General features: G+C 36.3%; 1 protein-coding gene across 6 annotated transcripts in view; it reads right to left on the bottom strand.

Annotated features, from left to right (window-relative positions):
- The window catches only part of CHD9 (chromodomain helicase DNA binding protein 9), a 101948-nt gene that overhangs the window by 59987 nt on the left and 25154 nt on the right, over nt 1–16807 (bottom strand). The gene's annotated exons all lie outside the window — the stretch shown is intronic.

Genomic DNA, 16807 nt, shown 5'->3' with positions numbered 1-16807 from the left:
GGGACAGGAACTGAAATCTGAGTTTGCGGCCTCAAACGCATTTTGCTCTCCGAGATACTGTTTTGGTTTGGGTTTGGTCCCCCCCCCCCGAACTCATTACTGTGAGCCAGCAGCTACAGACTTCCCTGCTTCCTCCAGAAAATGGAAGAACACCTTAACTCGATTTTACCCCTCCGCCCCCCGCCCAGACCGGGGGATGCTCTGCGGCAGCGACCTCCTCGATGACTTGGGACACGGCTGTATGGTAAACTCCTCTTCGTCCCGCGGTGGGTTTAAAGTGCTATTTTAAAAGATCAGACAAGTTTTTAAACACGTATTGTCAACATATCAAATAAAACCAAAAAGGAGATATGGTCGGGTTTTTTGAAAGGTTATTAAAAAACCCAAGCAGCTTGTGACAACATAGCTCCGTCCTAGTAATACCCTGTGGTCTCAGAAGCCCATTAAAGAAGAATAAAAAAAGATCGAGATTTCATTTGTTCTGCTCAATATATATTTATACTTCTATTTTGTGATACATATGGTTTTTTCCATGGAAAATTTAAAATATTCCAAGGGTTTTGAGATTGTTAAGATTAGGCCTTACGCCTTATCAGAATTTCACTTCCATTTAGGATTAATTTCAAAATGAAGTTCATTGTCCATTGAAAACACCAGTGGTTCCAATACATTAAATTGATTCTTTTCTTAACACCACCACTTACATTCAAAGATATTTCTCGAAATATGCAGCTTAATCACAAGGACAAATATTAAATTTTAATTTTACTTTTGAGAACTCTAGCCAAGATGCTTCTACATTACAGTTGCGGCATCTATAACAAGTTGCAGTGATTTATCTTTTAAGGATTATTATTTCATAACTTCGTGAAATGCTAAATAACATACTATTTTGCATTTTGAGATCAGCTAAACAGAAAAACATTCCTAATGTACTCTTGGTATAATTTCAGCTCTAACGCTACTAAAGCCAGTACAGTCAGAAGATTTTTAAAAGCAACTGGTACATTCTTAAACATTCCTGGGCCAGAAACAAACAAACAAAAAATGCCTAATAATTAAGTGGGCAATATAGAAATGGTGGCTTCTTCATAATTCTTTTGCAATCATCTTCCTAGATATTTTATTCCTTTAAAATGAAGTTTCTTATGCTACATTTCCTCAGAGCTCAAAGCTGCCTCCCAAAGTTATTCCTCAACAGCTTTCACTACTTCTTTACTGTAGAATTCTGAGTATGCTGGACGAGGCTACTCTGTGTTTTGATTCCTCAGGCTGACGCTCTGCTGCTTACTCTACACTACTGCTTCTGTCTCCTGCACTGCACAAACAGTAAGCTACTTGTTAGAAAAGCGAGAACATATTTTTTTAATTTTGCTATGACATTTCTAACCATATGGAAATGACATTCATGAAGATGCAGGAAGGCACCAGCCAGCCATTCTAAGCTAAATAAAGCTGTAATGAAACCTTCATCAAGGAAGTCACCATTGTCGCAAAAACCAAAACGGGAAGCAACACAAGTGTCTTGAGATGAGAAGAACCAGAAACACGCTTGCACTAGAGAGGACAGTATCTGCATGTACTTCGCAACCAAAGCAACAAAAATCATCTAATTCAGCAGAGGTCTTTTATTCTGATAATATAGGCTATAAAATAATTAAACCGTTATAAATCATCATGCACACTGAAAACAATTTCTAAAGCTACACAACACCAGTAACAAAAAGGACAAAGCCTTTTGCCAAGCCAAAAATACCACCACCACTCCCCACTAAGCAGGGATGCAGATCAAGCATCCTAAAGGAGTATATCCTTTCACCAACAGCTTACAAACCTATTCCATCTATCAGCATTAAGAAAGAAACTCCTAAACGACAAACGTATAGCAGAAGGTGGAAAGGAAAACCCTGAGGCAGCCACATAGTTAAAACCTGAAGATTTTATTTGGAAAGCTATGTTTTTACTTTACATGGTTACAAAGATAATCATCCAAATATAACTGAATGTAAACCAATGCAATGTTGTATTGAGTATGCTCAGAGAGAGCTCCAGGGTATCTGCTGCTGCTAATAGCTTTGCCAAGCAGCAGCCGAGTGCAATGAACAAGCCTCCTGTCAGTTCCCTGCTGCTCCCAGCAATCCTGTGGGCAGCAGGGAAATTGGCAGGAATCATGTCAAATTCATGCTACTGCTGCTGCCTGCAAAAGCCATTAACAGCAGCAGGTATAGGCCACACTGCTGTTCACACGGAAGAGCTAGCCCTAAGAAATACTAAAGGTGGAACAGATAAGACAACAGCTATAGACTTCCCCACATATGCCCAGATTCACAGAAGCTAGGGGAGCATCTTCTCAGCAGTATTCAAAAGAATTTGACATGCTGTCTTGCAGGAGTAGAAGGTACACTACACACGTCTGAATGGTATCTTAATCAAACTAATGTAAAAGCAAGTAAGTTACCAGACAATATCAAGAGACAGACTCATGACAACAGTCTTCCCAATAGCTACTTACTACAGCAGTACTCTGCTCAGTAGGCTTTTCATAGACATTTCTCCCATGTTTTGTTGTGGGCTGCGTAGGACATGCATTTGAAGACCTTCACTGGTGTAACAGTACTTACCACAGCAAAGACATATCACTGCCCTCAACACTTGGAGACACTTTTTTTTTTCCCCTTGAAGGCCTAACCCCATTTTAATTTGCTCCACAACAAATTGTCTTCACTTCCTCTGCATGTCACTACAAAGGAAGCCCCAAGAGGAAGGTAAGTTTAATACAGAAAAAACTTCTGTCTCCTAGAAAAAACTCCCAAATCCTGCCTTATCTGTTCCGTAAGTAAAACATTGCTTCTACTGTAAGAACACCTTTCTTAGAGTAGGTATGGCCATTCATGATAGAGGAGTATTACTTTCAATTCTGTGTGTGCACAGAATCTTTAAGATTAACCATCTCTCCTGGGTTCCATCCATTCTTGATATAATCTAAGGACTGGTAATGCCTTTCCCTGCAATTTTAATGAGTAACACATTCATGATTTAATAATAAAAAGCACTTTTTTAAAATAATGATTTTCACTTGTGGATCTACTCACCCAAACTCTAGCTACTACTAAGAACTAAATTATGACCCTAACTAGTCTAACAATAGAAAGCTAAGGTTTACATTTGCAATGCCTTCAATGATTCTTTTACTTCTACTGGTAGTAGCACACGCCTGCAAAAAGATGCATGCTAAGTACCATATGCCTTGAAAGCTTAACAAGTCCTTGCTAGTCTACCAGGTCCTTAGGAAAATCAAGATGACCTTGACATCAACTGCACTGAAAGCAGCTAAAATTAGCCACCTGGAAACCTGATCTTCATGCATTACCACATCATCTTTGTCCAAGTTTATTACTAAATAAGGAATCCCTTTGTTCATGTCAAGTCACCAAAACAGTATCAAAATCACAACCATAATACCAATAAATTAATCACATAACTAAGGATAATCAATAGTTTGCGTTTTTTGTCCAAATTAGCTTCTCACTTTTTCACATTATAATCACATCAAAATTTGAAAACTGCAATTGCTTTTAAGCTGCTACAGTGAAAAATCTTAAAAGAATATCCATTCATCATTTGAGTTATAAAATTGTATTTAGGAATGCAAATTTGGGAAAAAAAAAAAGAAAAAAAGCATGAGCTCAACGCAGTGACTTCTGAATTCCATTCTAGCACTCTGAACTTTTTTCCGCCAGAACAGTCTGCATGAATAACTCTTCTAGTGATTTTTTTTAATGGTGGGTTTATAATCAAAAAGTATCTCTATTAAAAAAAAAAAAGATACGCGCTCACACCCTTGACAAAGTCAGTCTGTAGAAGATTCCTTACAATATGTGCGTCACCCCACGTGCATGCAGAAAGCAATCTCCTTTGCTGAATAGCAATCCCAACAAAAGAAGCGGTTTTCGTTAGATCATAAAGATTTCCATGGTTAATTGAGCTACTTCTGCACAACTGATGGGAATATCACCTAAACATGCAACAGGGTTCCTTTTCTCCAGAAAAGTGCCCTTTTCCCCTGCTTCAGAGTTCCTTCAGAAGTGCTTTTTATTTTCTTGTTAAACAGTTGCTCCACACCATCTGCTGGGATTGCTCTACAAAGCCAAGAGCACTGGCAAATGAAGATCCATGGGGTTCTATCATTTTTTCCATTCTCTTTGGTGCATATATGGAACTAAGCCAGTCAATGAACCATTCCAAATTGTGGTTCTTTCTAGTAATACTCTTCCTTCTTTTTCTTGCTTATTATTGCTAATGAATGTCTCGGTGTTTAAGGGATACAGAATCTCAAGACATACATTTGTGAAACCTAACCCAAATTAAAATAGATGTGTTACAGAAAGATTTAAAAAAAGGAAAAAGATATGGGGCAGGAGGGGAGTTTTACCTTTTCCATCTTCCATATTTGTTATCCGTAATTTTGATAAATGAATGTCTAGCAACTACAGCTATGTGGCCAGGCAATGGTTTTTATCTGCACAAGTCACTTCAGAACGTTAATACCTCAACAAGGCATTTAACACCAAGATTATGACCAAAGTTTAGATTTAAGCAAAAATGAAAACATTAATGTAAAGGTCAGCAACCTTAAACTAGTCATGTTTCTAAGACGAAACACGCACCTGCTTTGCATGTCACACTCTCTACGTAGGGTATCGTTCCTCGTCTAAATAGTACAGAACCCAGTAATATCACTGATCATGTTTCACCACTTCTATAGCTAAGATACCATAGCTGTGATTAGTAGCAGCTTCTTAACCAGTAAGCCTCTGACTTGCCATATCATTCGTTGAAGAAAAAGCAAGCCACTGTCCAATGTAACCAGATGCTGCTAACCTGGGCATGCTGCAAAGGCAGCATTGGATATTACAGAATAAGTCTACAGCACACATAAGCTTCCATTTGGAAGATTTTGTTTGAAGACAGTTTTTTTGGCCTCAGTGCCAAACACAGTTAGATTGGTTTTCTGAATATTTAGTAGTGGTATAAAAACTGTGTGCAACTTTCACTGTAATTCTTAAAGGAGGTACTATGAAATGGAGCATATTAAATTGCCAGCAAATGAAAGAAATTGAAAACTTCATCCTGCTTGTCTGCCAAGCTACTGCATTGGATACATGTCAGTTTTCAGTGGCTCGGTGTTCTGTGCCCATCATGTACCCACTTCTCTTTGGTTTGAGTCTGTAATGGTGAACGCAGGTATTTGGAAAATGGCATACAGTACCAACAAAACCCACTGCCTCAGCAAAATTTCTCAGGTGCTGTTTTTCACATGCTGAACTAGTAACGCTGAGTAGTACTTGGACTGATCTAAGCCTGATGCAGTGCCTATCTTTTGTTCCACCCATGGGGTGAGTCTCCACTAGAAGTGCCACTATATTTAACACGAGAAAACTGTGGGCTCTGATATATGAAAAAAAAGCAATTATCATATTCATGTCAACTGGCATTGTGGATGCACAATAGAGTTGAATTACTAGGCTCAGACCAACTTCAGAGTCATGCCATACCTCTACAGATTTTCTAAAGCCTTTAATACCCATCCTAAGGGTCAAAATGTTTTAGTAAAAAAGTTCCAGTACTCTGTTTCCTTCTTGCACTCTTGACCGATCTTACCTTACAATTTTCACAATTATTTGACTCCTTAAAAACCAGAACTGACTTAACTCAATGCTCTATAAAAGGAAAGTCAGGTTTCAGTTCACTGTTAGAAACAAGTCCTGTGCGAGCATCTGGAAATAAATCTGTAAGATACTTTGCCAAACACTTATGGGCAAGAAAATCACACAGAACTTTCTGATTTAAGGACTAGTCATTAGAGTTCAAAACCCCCAGATAAAACCCTACAAATATATTGATCCACTGAAATCTCACATCAAAGACATTCTTAGAAGGTACAGTTAAGAGTTAGCTGCTTCTGGAACACACCCCTGTTTTTACACTAGGAAAACTTTCATTTAACAGGTAAAGCCATATAGCTTCTATATCTGTAGGAAGTGGAATGCTGCAAAGGAGCAAAAGAGAACAGCTCTCCCCAACTTTTTTTAATGACCTTTTATACTCCAGAAAAAAAACAACATTAGTGCAGTTTCGGTTAATTTCTAGTCTTTCATGACTGAACAAATGTCAGTTAAACTAATCTCTCACACCGGTAAGTGGTGCTTCAAGAACCTGCTGAGTAACAGTATTGGAAAAAATCAGAATAAGCTGTTAACTTTGTTCTTTTCTGTAGGAAACCTTGCATTCCCTCACAAGATTAAATTCAGTTTATTTTTGCATTATATTTGAAACCCAAAGTAGGGGAGCTCCCTGAACAGATATTAAATGTAAATATAAAGTGCAGTGAGAGATGCTTAAAATACTTTTTACTATACTTAGAGATCTGAACTTTTCTTTAGATCAAAGTACTGAAATTCGTCATTTTTGAATGCCTCTCTGATTTCAAAAAGGAAGAAAACTTTTATTAAACTCCTGTTCTCTCTTCAAAAAACCCAATACAGTAAGAAGATACTTTATTTCCTAACTTTAAGATTGATAGAGGGGAAAAAACCCCACATCACAAAATGGAAGCAAACAGGAAATCGCTAAATGACTTTTGGCTGGAGTAAGTTTGAGGTTTGCTCTCCCTCTCCCCAAGGTAAGGCACTTTTTCAGACATTTCCCTATGGTTATTTTTTGAGGCTTTGGAAAAAAGAGAAACAATATCCAAATATTTATTATAAAACTGCAAGAACAAGCACCACCAAAAAATTCATATACACCTAAAAATTTAATTATTCTATAACAGAATGAGTCAGTATTCAATCTTTCCAGTTTGCAAACATCAGGTATCTTGAAAATATAACGCATAGCAACAAAATGTGCCAAGTATAAGCTTACTGCGGACAAGATTTTCTAGTCCTCCTGCTACTATCTGCTGAATTTTTAAAAAAATTTTAAAAAGCAGATGTAGCAGCAGTATGAATAAAGAGGGCAGACAAATGCCAGCATCAGTATTGTGAACCCCATCATTGCTCTTCAGCTGTCTACAGAGCTCTGAATGGTAAAGTAGCAAAAAGAGTTCCGCAGACACCAGTGGACTTTTTCCTAAGGCTCCTCAATCTAAACCATCCCTACGCCAACTAAAACCCATGCCAGTCTACAAAATGCCACACATTTTGAAATTTAAAATAGCAGTGCAAAGTAGTAGCCCATTTTTCCCCCCAATTACATGCTACATCATTGGACAGATAAGACATCTTCATGTAGTTATCATATTCAAGATTAACCTACTTAGGTATAACATGACATGGATCTAAGTTTGTTCACTACAACTTCATCAAACCTCACTGGCTGTCCCAAGGAAACACATTCACCTGACTGGCCTCTTTCCCAAGTAGCTTAATCAAAAACAAACCAGTAAGATACACTAAATGCCCCAGCCCCCCCCCCCCCCAAGTGACAGAACAGTTGTCCCTCATAAAGCAAAGAACACTTCTGTCCCTTATTATGAAGCCAGTCTTTGATAATCGTAATTCTTTGACTAAAGACTTACATGAAAGATTTAACTTTAAAACATTCAGCTAGGTTGTTTTTCAGCTCTCAGGTTACAGTTATACATGCACATTAAACTACAAGTGACAGCTGTTCAATTTTTATGCAGCTTGCTTTAAAAAAAACAAAACAAAACAAACCCCCAAAAACCAAAACAAGGCTATACAACCATGCCATACAAGTTGGTGCATTTATGCTCTCAAGCTCCTAGTAATTTCAAACCCATTGATCAAATTTAGTCAAATTAGAAGAACAGAAATCTCAGAGAGGTCCCTACAACTTACATGAAGCAGACAGATGGGTAGAGAAGAGGTATCTTATTGAGTGAAACGAAACATTAGCTCAATCCTTCTTGGACCTCTGAGAATCCACATAAAACATTACAATTATAGTAACCACAAGCTGCAAAAACCAACCCATTGACACCGCATCATCTACTCATTCTTTCTTTTCTCCCTACTTCCATATAGATTCTCATCTGACAAAAGAAAACCTGAACAAAAGTCCTACTAAAGCAATGCTAAACCGGCCTTCCTGTTACCTACCTGCTCTTCCCCCTTCCCCGAAGACATTCAAATGCATCAAAACCAAAGGACTGTGGAAATGGTATAGGGACCCATATTTCTTCAGAAGACATCTTGACTAAGTTGACAAAAGATCAGTCTTTTACACCTCCTGATTTGTTATTCTTGTTTTAAATTCATGCTTAGTAGCATCTAACATCGCCTTCTAACTCCCCTCCCCGCTTCCTACCTGTGCATCTGAGCCTCTCGAATGTGCACCTACTGACAGGACTCTCATGGCAAATTATTACATTATATAGATTAAGAAATAGCTGAATAAATACTTTAAAAAAGGCAAATAATAAATACTTTAAAAAAGGCAAATAATAAATACTTTAAAAAAGGCAAATAATAAATACTTTAAAAAAGGCAAATAATAAATACTTTAAAAAAGGCAAATAATAAATACTTTAAAAAAGGCAAATAATAAATACTTTAAAAAAGGCAAATGCTGTGGAGTGTACTTGTCCATTTATGACAATATTTAAACTGTTACTCCTCTGCTGAAGTATTAATTTGTCTACGCAGAATATCATTCTCTGGGGTTAAATTATGATTGAAAAGGAACTTTTCCATGTATAAATTAAAATGTATTTATTTTGAAGTTTTGAGGAAATTGTGAATTCCCACAAATGCAGAGTTTATCACTCTTCCTTCTTCCAAAAAGTTTAATATAGGAAATTTAAAATTCAGGGTAATATATCCTGAAAAGATTCCACTTACTGTATTTCCATTCTGACTACTCAAGCCTGTTTCAATTCTCTATGCACAATAAAAACCAAACAAAAAAGATATGACTGTTGTAATAGTTTCTATTTCTAACCATCTATTTCAGAAACTACTGCTTACTTTCTATTACTTTTTTTTTTTTTTGCTATTCTAAAGCTACCATCCTGAAAGACAGACAAATTCACAAGTTTGGTTGTCTGAAGTCAGTAAGACAATTCACACACTCAGGTTCAAATGCAGAAACAGATCTTGCAGTATGATGGTCGAAGTAAACTTCTGAAATGTAATCTCTTTTACTAACACAAAGGAAGTTAGTCTCTAATGGGAAAGATTCTTTCAGAAACTGCCTGTCAGGAAAGGAACAAGATCTATAATAATAGAGCAGCTTACTTTAAGGCCTTATGAGTCACAAAAGGAAGTTAAGCATTAATGCTTTTCCAAAACTGCAAGCATGATCAAAAAGCAAAACAAGGGGCCAAATAAAATCCAAGCTTACATTGGAAATACAGAATATTGGAATTCTGTAATCAGAGTGCTAAGAATTATAAATTCAAATCTGTAACAAAAAAGGTGAAAAAATACCTGAAATGAAATATACTCCATCCACAAAATAAGGCAAAAGAAAGAAATGTTGCACAGAGAATATATTGAACTTTTCACTGCAAATTTTATTGCTGTTTTCGTAAAATACGCATTTTTTTATAACAGCTCAAATAAACTCACACTAATCCACTGGAACTCTGTTGCTAACTTCAGCTTAGTACACAAATATTATCAAGTAAAACCATATCAAGCAGATGCAGACTAGGAGTTCAGTAATCTAACTTTAAAGCATACCAGTTATGAAAGCAGCATACCCAACCTGTATATACAACAGAATGCCAATACTGACCCGAAGCGTCCAAGTGCTATTGTCATCCAGATAGCAAACTAATAATACCTATCTCAATGACCCGATACCAAAATAAATATGAACTGCAATGCACACTGTGAAACAAATACTGTGAAAACTAAAGACAGAATTGTGTTTAACCATTACAGCTATATGCAGTTGAAAACATACCATACCTATCATTTGCACGTATAAAATTATCTCACATTAAAAATTGGAAAGGGGGTAGAGACAGGTGGACCAACTCAATCTAAATAATTAAAATTTTAAAAGCTACATTTTTTCTACATTACTAGAAAGTCTTTCACACTCAGGGAAACCTAAAACTGCTAGAAGCAAGCATGCAGCTTTTTCACCTGCTACTGTAAACTCAGGTTTGAGCTCACTGGGAAAGATCAAGATCTTTTCAACACAGTAGATACAGAGAGAAGATTCCAAATAAAGGTTTTATTTTAGAAGCTCCATAAAGCTTTAAATCGTAAATAGCAGCTGAAATTTTGACTTTTTTTTTTTTTAAAGGAAAAAAGAACATTTGAGTAACCTATACATGCCATACAAACTTTAGGGCATGAAGTTTAATGTGTTCAGGTAGCTTTTATCCAACCTCTTCACTACACACCCAGCAATTTAAAATAACATAGGCACTGTTCAGACTTACAGCCTTCAGTAAATTTCCATATTACTTCTAAAGCATTCAGGTATTAGCTACTGTTTTCAAGTAGTCTGAAATCAAATAATTTTTGTTTACCTTTAGCCAGAAATTATGATTTATCCAAGATGACAAAATCCTTAAAAAAAGCTGATTTTTATGTAACACAACAAAGAATTGGCTGCAAAAGTGTGCATATCAGAAAACAAAATTACAAAAAACCCCTCCAAATTCAACTGAAATAAGAGCTTTCCATTTTCCCAAGTTGCTACCTGCCCATCCACGTTCTAAACAGCCACCATTTTTGTGTGCCATCAAGAGACTAATTTTCTCATGTTTTTTATTACCAACCAGAGAGGGAGACCAGGAGACAAAACCGCACCCAAACTACCTCCAAAAAGAACAACACACAAGGAGCTTTTTATTCACCTTAATCCAAACACCCAACATCAGGTTCAGCATGCCTATCCCAAGCACACTAAGAAACCAGCAAGGCATACATCGCTTACTTAGCAAGAAAAAGCAACAGGACCTGAACCATAGCTGGTTCTTGTCAAAACTTAATTTCAGTTAAAGTGTTCCTTCTACATGGGAGAAGGAACACCTCTCATGGGAGTGGCCTTGTAAGAAAATATCTTTATAATTAAAAACAAAAACCCTCTCATCCTTACGAAGTTTTACTACTGTCACTGTTTCCTTACACTCTCCCCCCTTGAAACCTCTCCGTTTGTTTTTTGTCCCAGAGTCAGAAGACATTACAGTTGTGAAGGGTTGTAAACTGCAGAACCGTCCATGGTCTATTTTTTGTACTCTTCTACTACTTAAAGGAGTCACTTAACCTACTGAAGTGATGAAAGCAAAGGGCAAGTAGGCAAGAACTATGCAGAACTAGCACGAACCTGCCCACCTTTTGTCTCAATGCCTCACTTTTGCAATTACCTACAGAAAGGAAAGCTAGGCTAGGTCAGAGAAACCACAGATTAAACAAAACAGAGACAGATTCTCTTCCACAACATGTTTTAACAGCATAGTTTACCAAATTCTACTCAAATTTTGCAGAACATTGAGTGCAATGTTAAAATAAAATTCACTTAGAAGTTAAGTCAACCAGCTTATTCAGAGTATGAAGGCTCTTCGAACAACATGCTGCAACTGATCGTTGTCTTGGTCAGTACCAGGAAATGATTCTATGATAATACTGGCAGCCTCCTTTGTATTTTATTCTGTTTTTTAAAAACATACGCATTTTCACTGCTTGTTCATGGCAGAACAATGAAGTATTGTGAATGTGGAAAAAAAAGGTATGATTTGATTTCATATTAATAGGGAAATACTCATCATGAACAATCTTTAAATCAAAACATTGCATATTCAGAAAGGCTAGCATGTAAGATCTCTATTTACAATAATTTCATTCACTAGAAGCAGTTAAGTTTAAAAGTTTACTCAATCTTTGAACATGGCTTTTTTTGTAGCATTCCTCAATACCTAACAGAGTAACCAAAATGTTTTCAATGTTTGTAATTTCAGTGAGAAAAAAAAATCAGCACTTAACATACATTAAAATATCTTGACAGAAATTGGGAAAAGTCATTTATCTTCAACATCAACAGCTAGGAAGTCACTAATATCATTAAACATAAAAGTACTGACTGCACAGCTTATTTCAATTTAAATCAAAGGGGGGCATACTTCTTCCACTTCAATTCAAACCAACTTACATATTTTTTGTTTCAGCTTCAATGAACTACTTTAACAGCTTTCTATGCCACAATCTCCACTACAAAAGTACTTTAGCATATATGCAAACCTAATGAAACGACTTCTGTTGAATCTAGTTTTCTCAGTTAAATATTCCTCAACAAAATCCTCCCCCCTAAATGAGGAGGAAAACTAGATGTCTACAGAAAAGGAATTTATCAGAAAGAGGCAATGGTTTGAAAATAGAGGTCACAAGTCAAAGGATACTACTGAGGACCAACACAATTCAATTTCAGGCAAAGGAAAAAACCCAAAAGCATAAAACCCAAACTGTTTTTTCCCAGAAGTCTCCTAAAAAATTTCTAGAGAAAGAACATGGCATCCAAGAACTTCACAGGAATACCATAAAAAACCCAAACTAAAACAGCAGAGAGCATGAAATTTTAGTAGGGATGAAACTGAAAAAGTTGCAAGACAGGTCTCTAGAAACATAAGATTAACAGTAATTTTTTATCTCAACTGAGTCTGGCTATTGGCAGAAGAGGCAGGACTTGACCCAGTGTAAAGCTCAAGACAAGAGAAATTCTAATCATCTTTAACGGAGTTATAGTCAACAGAAACTGCTATCAACATACAGCAGAATGACAGCCTGGTTAGAGGCCACAGTGTACTGCCAAGGACATCCTTAAGCACAGCCAGGAGTACGAGCACCTTCATACCTCTGTCCCCAACAATCAAGGTTGGTTCATCATTTCTGAAAATCTCCGGAAATCAAAGCCCATACACATTTGCAATTAAACTATATTAAGCCAAAAAGCACACTGGGCTGGCACCATTAAACATGCCTCTTGTGTAGTATCTGGAGTTGATCGGATTTCATAATGCCACACGATTGCAGGTCAAAGAATCCTCCACAAGATGATACAAATAGGAGCTACGACACAGGCACATCGAAATAAATTCACCTGATCTTTTAAAATTTGTTCTTAATAAACTTAAAGACAGTAAGATACGTGTCTTTGTCATTCATATGTTTCTTAAATTAGTTTACCTGCCGTCCCTGTGACAACTTGTGTTCTGTAACAGCTGGTTGCTGCTTAAGACTTGCAAGAACCAAAGTTCCTGCTACAACAAAATTTACACATCAAGCTGAGCCATACCTGTGCCTCATGAGCAGCTGCTACAAAGATTTAGCAAAGAAAAACAACCCAGATGTACTGCATCTTCTAGCACTATTTTTCATCCTTCTGAAGTATAAAAACAAGACTGTAAGCCATAGCATGTTGCAAGTCACAAAAAGCAAAACAGCTATGTTTTTCTAGTAATTTTGCTTAAAATACTATTAAAGAACTCTCCTTCGATATCTGTGGTACTCAGTAAAAAAGATGGTACAGTGAAACAATTAAGATTACTCTTCAGATTATTTTAAAAACCTATTGGTCAGAACTCTCTGAAACAATGTTTCAAACTATAAGAAAAAACCAAAATGCTCAGAACCAAAATATTTGCAATGTGTTTTTTAACACTAAAGCCAACTTCTCTTTTCTTTCCAACATATATACTAAAACTAAATTGTGAAGTCGTGAGTATCTCTTAAAAAAGGCCTTCCTATCAATCCATGAAGCTAGTTCTGGTTTGCAACTCAATACGCTATCGAATAGCATTATGTGTACATATACAATATGCTTACTACCTTTGAAATTACTTTCAAATACAGATTAACTCCTGAACAGGTGGTATGTGAAAGATGGGAACAATTTCATAAGACATAAATTAAAATACTAGCCTTCACAGTAAGACATTGAGGGAGCAAAAAAAACAACTAAGTGCAAACACAGGCCAAATAACACCACCAAAAGAAAACCTGCCACGTTTACGAAAGAAAAATCAATCTCTACTATAAATTACACAGCCTTCAAAAATATAAGACTTGTCAACTGCTTCTAGCCTAAAGCTACATTCCCAGATTCATTTATCAAACTTATTCAAATCAACGTAAGAATTCTCAGTCTCATCACGCTAGAAATCCACTCGCTTGTATTTATTAGCCTTAAAAGTTCCCAAATTCAATCCACTCAACACCTGAAGACAGACGCTATCTTGGAAATCCACGTAACCAGGAACTTGTGCAAGTTTTTTAACCTGATAATGAACAAAAAACCCAATACCTCTCCAGATGTAGGAGGCTGTAGGTGGACAAAGTGCTGGAAATTATTAGTTGATCTCTATTTAGAATTAGCATAACAGCTAAAAGAAACCGTAAAACCTGAGTGCACAAAGGACACAGACATCTGCACAAAAGCCACATGAATTCCAAATGTACTTCAAATTCTTTGGCTTCAAAACCATACTACTGGTTAACATCTTCAGAAGTTCTGCTTCTCTTTCAGTAATAATACTTCACTAGCACTTTATAAAGTGTGATTTTCTACAAAGTGTCTCAAGATGAAGCACTGTTCTGGAGTTTTTTGAAGAAATGGTATGTTTGAAGCAATTAAAAAATTCAGACTTTAGATAATAGCATTAGACAAAGCAGATCAGTGGTTACCAGTGCCAGTCGGTAGTCCCACGACAAGCCCATTTGCACTCTCTGCATTTGAGGCTGCAGTTGCACATACAATTATTTTACCTCTGCTGCAGACAATTATGCTTTCCACTCCTTCCTCTCTCCCCACCACTGTTTCTATGGTACACAGTTCTGTGCAACTAAGAGGAGAACTGAATCAGGAACTTGTATTCCTGAAAAACACCCTTGACAAAACTAAGAAGTTTCTCTGCACCTGAATGAGTTTCCCGGTTCAGTTCATAGCACAAATGGTTGCATTAACACAATACAAAGTGGAAGAACAGGAGCTTTTTTCCATAATTTTTTCCTCTTAAACTATTTATAGTTTAGGCATATATTGGACTACAGCTTTAACATTCTATAGTATGGGTTGCTGTCTTTAGAAGACAATTTAAGATGGGTTTTGTTTTCTGTTTTCTCTGTAATTAGGTACCACTTCTTCCAGACACTAAGCTTCCACAATTGTATCAGTATTCTCACATTACTGAATTGCTTTATAGTTCTTCAGTGTTAACAAGACATCTGCTTGCAAATAATTATTTAGATTATTCAATCACAGTTATTCTGCAATATCATTTAAAAAATAAGATCTATTTTACTTATTTTTGTCAACCTGTCTCGCCTTGATATCTGTAGGATTACTCCTGTAAGTTGACCTAGTCAGAAGCTTCCTTCCTATGCTTGCCATCTGTTAAGTGCTTTTTACAAAAACGCTTCTGTTTTGGCACATTTTAAAGACAATTACTGCAGTCATTTAATGAGTGTGCAATTATCTCAGGAAAGATTATATTCTTAAATTATAACAATCATTACAACAGCAAGTACTTCGTTTTAAAGAGGAAACACACACAAAGAATTGGGCAGCCTAATTATTTGACAAGTGACAAAGGTTGAGAGAGACTTAAGCAAAGCATTAGTGAAAACAAAGAGAAGAATGATGAAACAATTTAACTCTACCCAACAGAAATGGTAAATACTAGGAAACTCATAAAGCCTTTAAAACAGTAAAGCAGATACACTGGTGCATGTTCCCCATTCTTAAAAGTCCAGCAACTTTTGTCTTTCCTTTACTATACAGCTGTATTTTGAAAGGAAAAATAAGGCAAATGAAAACAGGAGAAATTAAAAATTATTATAAATACTCATCAGTAAATGTGTTACAAACTAATCTCTCAGACATGTACTTCCTTTCCCCAAACTATGCAATTTGTCATTTTAAAAAGAAATAAAATGCTTATATAAAACTTAGATAAAATACATGCAAAAGGAAATGTTTCATATAAACTATAAATAAAGCTATCAAAATATTGCTATCTTCAATGATGAACACAGCATTAGCAAAAAGCCATAGATTAGTAATGAAAACATATTATATACAGCTATAGTTTAAAGAAAAGACTTAGATCATTCCAGGAACTGTACTACTCAAGCTCAGAGACACTGCCCTACTCCTCTCATTAACATTGTGCATTTGACACAGCTTCGCCACTTTCACTCCCCCCTATTTCTGCAGGCCTTTCTGAAAATAATATAAAGAAAGCTAAAAAAGCTGCAAAATACAGTACAAAGAAGGTCAGTGGAGGGACTACTTTCATTACTTGTACATACATGATAAACCTATTAGGTGCTGGGAGATGACAACTGAATTCTGCTGCCTCACTGTGGTGAAGAATTTATTAAGCTCCTACAAGGAAGGTGAAAATTGTTCTTTAAGCACAGAGAACTAAATCCAGAGCATATGACTCCGAGAAATGGTTAAAAGGAAAGTTCAGACAAAGATACACATTTGTTAATATGATGATGTTACCCATAAAATTAGCCATAATTAAAAGAACAAGAACAATATAAACACAGTGGATATGCCTAATGGGAGCTATACTAGCACTATTAAGCATTTTAGGAAAAAGAACAAGGTTTTAGGTCTCTTTTGGTTTGGGTTTTTTTGGGGGGGGGGGGGGTGTGGTTTTTTACATTTCAAGATTACAATATATGATTTTTAATGCCCCGCCAAACACAAATACTTACTGGAACAGATGTCTAGATTTCAGTTTTCAGATGATGCAAAATAGGGGAAACTTTGAGACGTCTATTTTATTATGCTCAGTCCCACTGAAAACTGTCATCCACTG

This window comes from Haliaeetus albicilla, chromosome 10 (assembly GCF_947461875.1).
Source record: "Haliaeetus albicilla chromosome 10, bHalAlb1.1, whole genome shotgun sequence".
NCBI classification, from domain to species: Eukaryota; Metazoa; Chordata; class Aves; order Accipitriformes; family Accipitridae; genus Haliaeetus; species Haliaeetus albicilla.
Note: the sequence above shows the minus strand (reverse complement) of the source record. Positions and strands in the feature narration are given on the sequence as shown.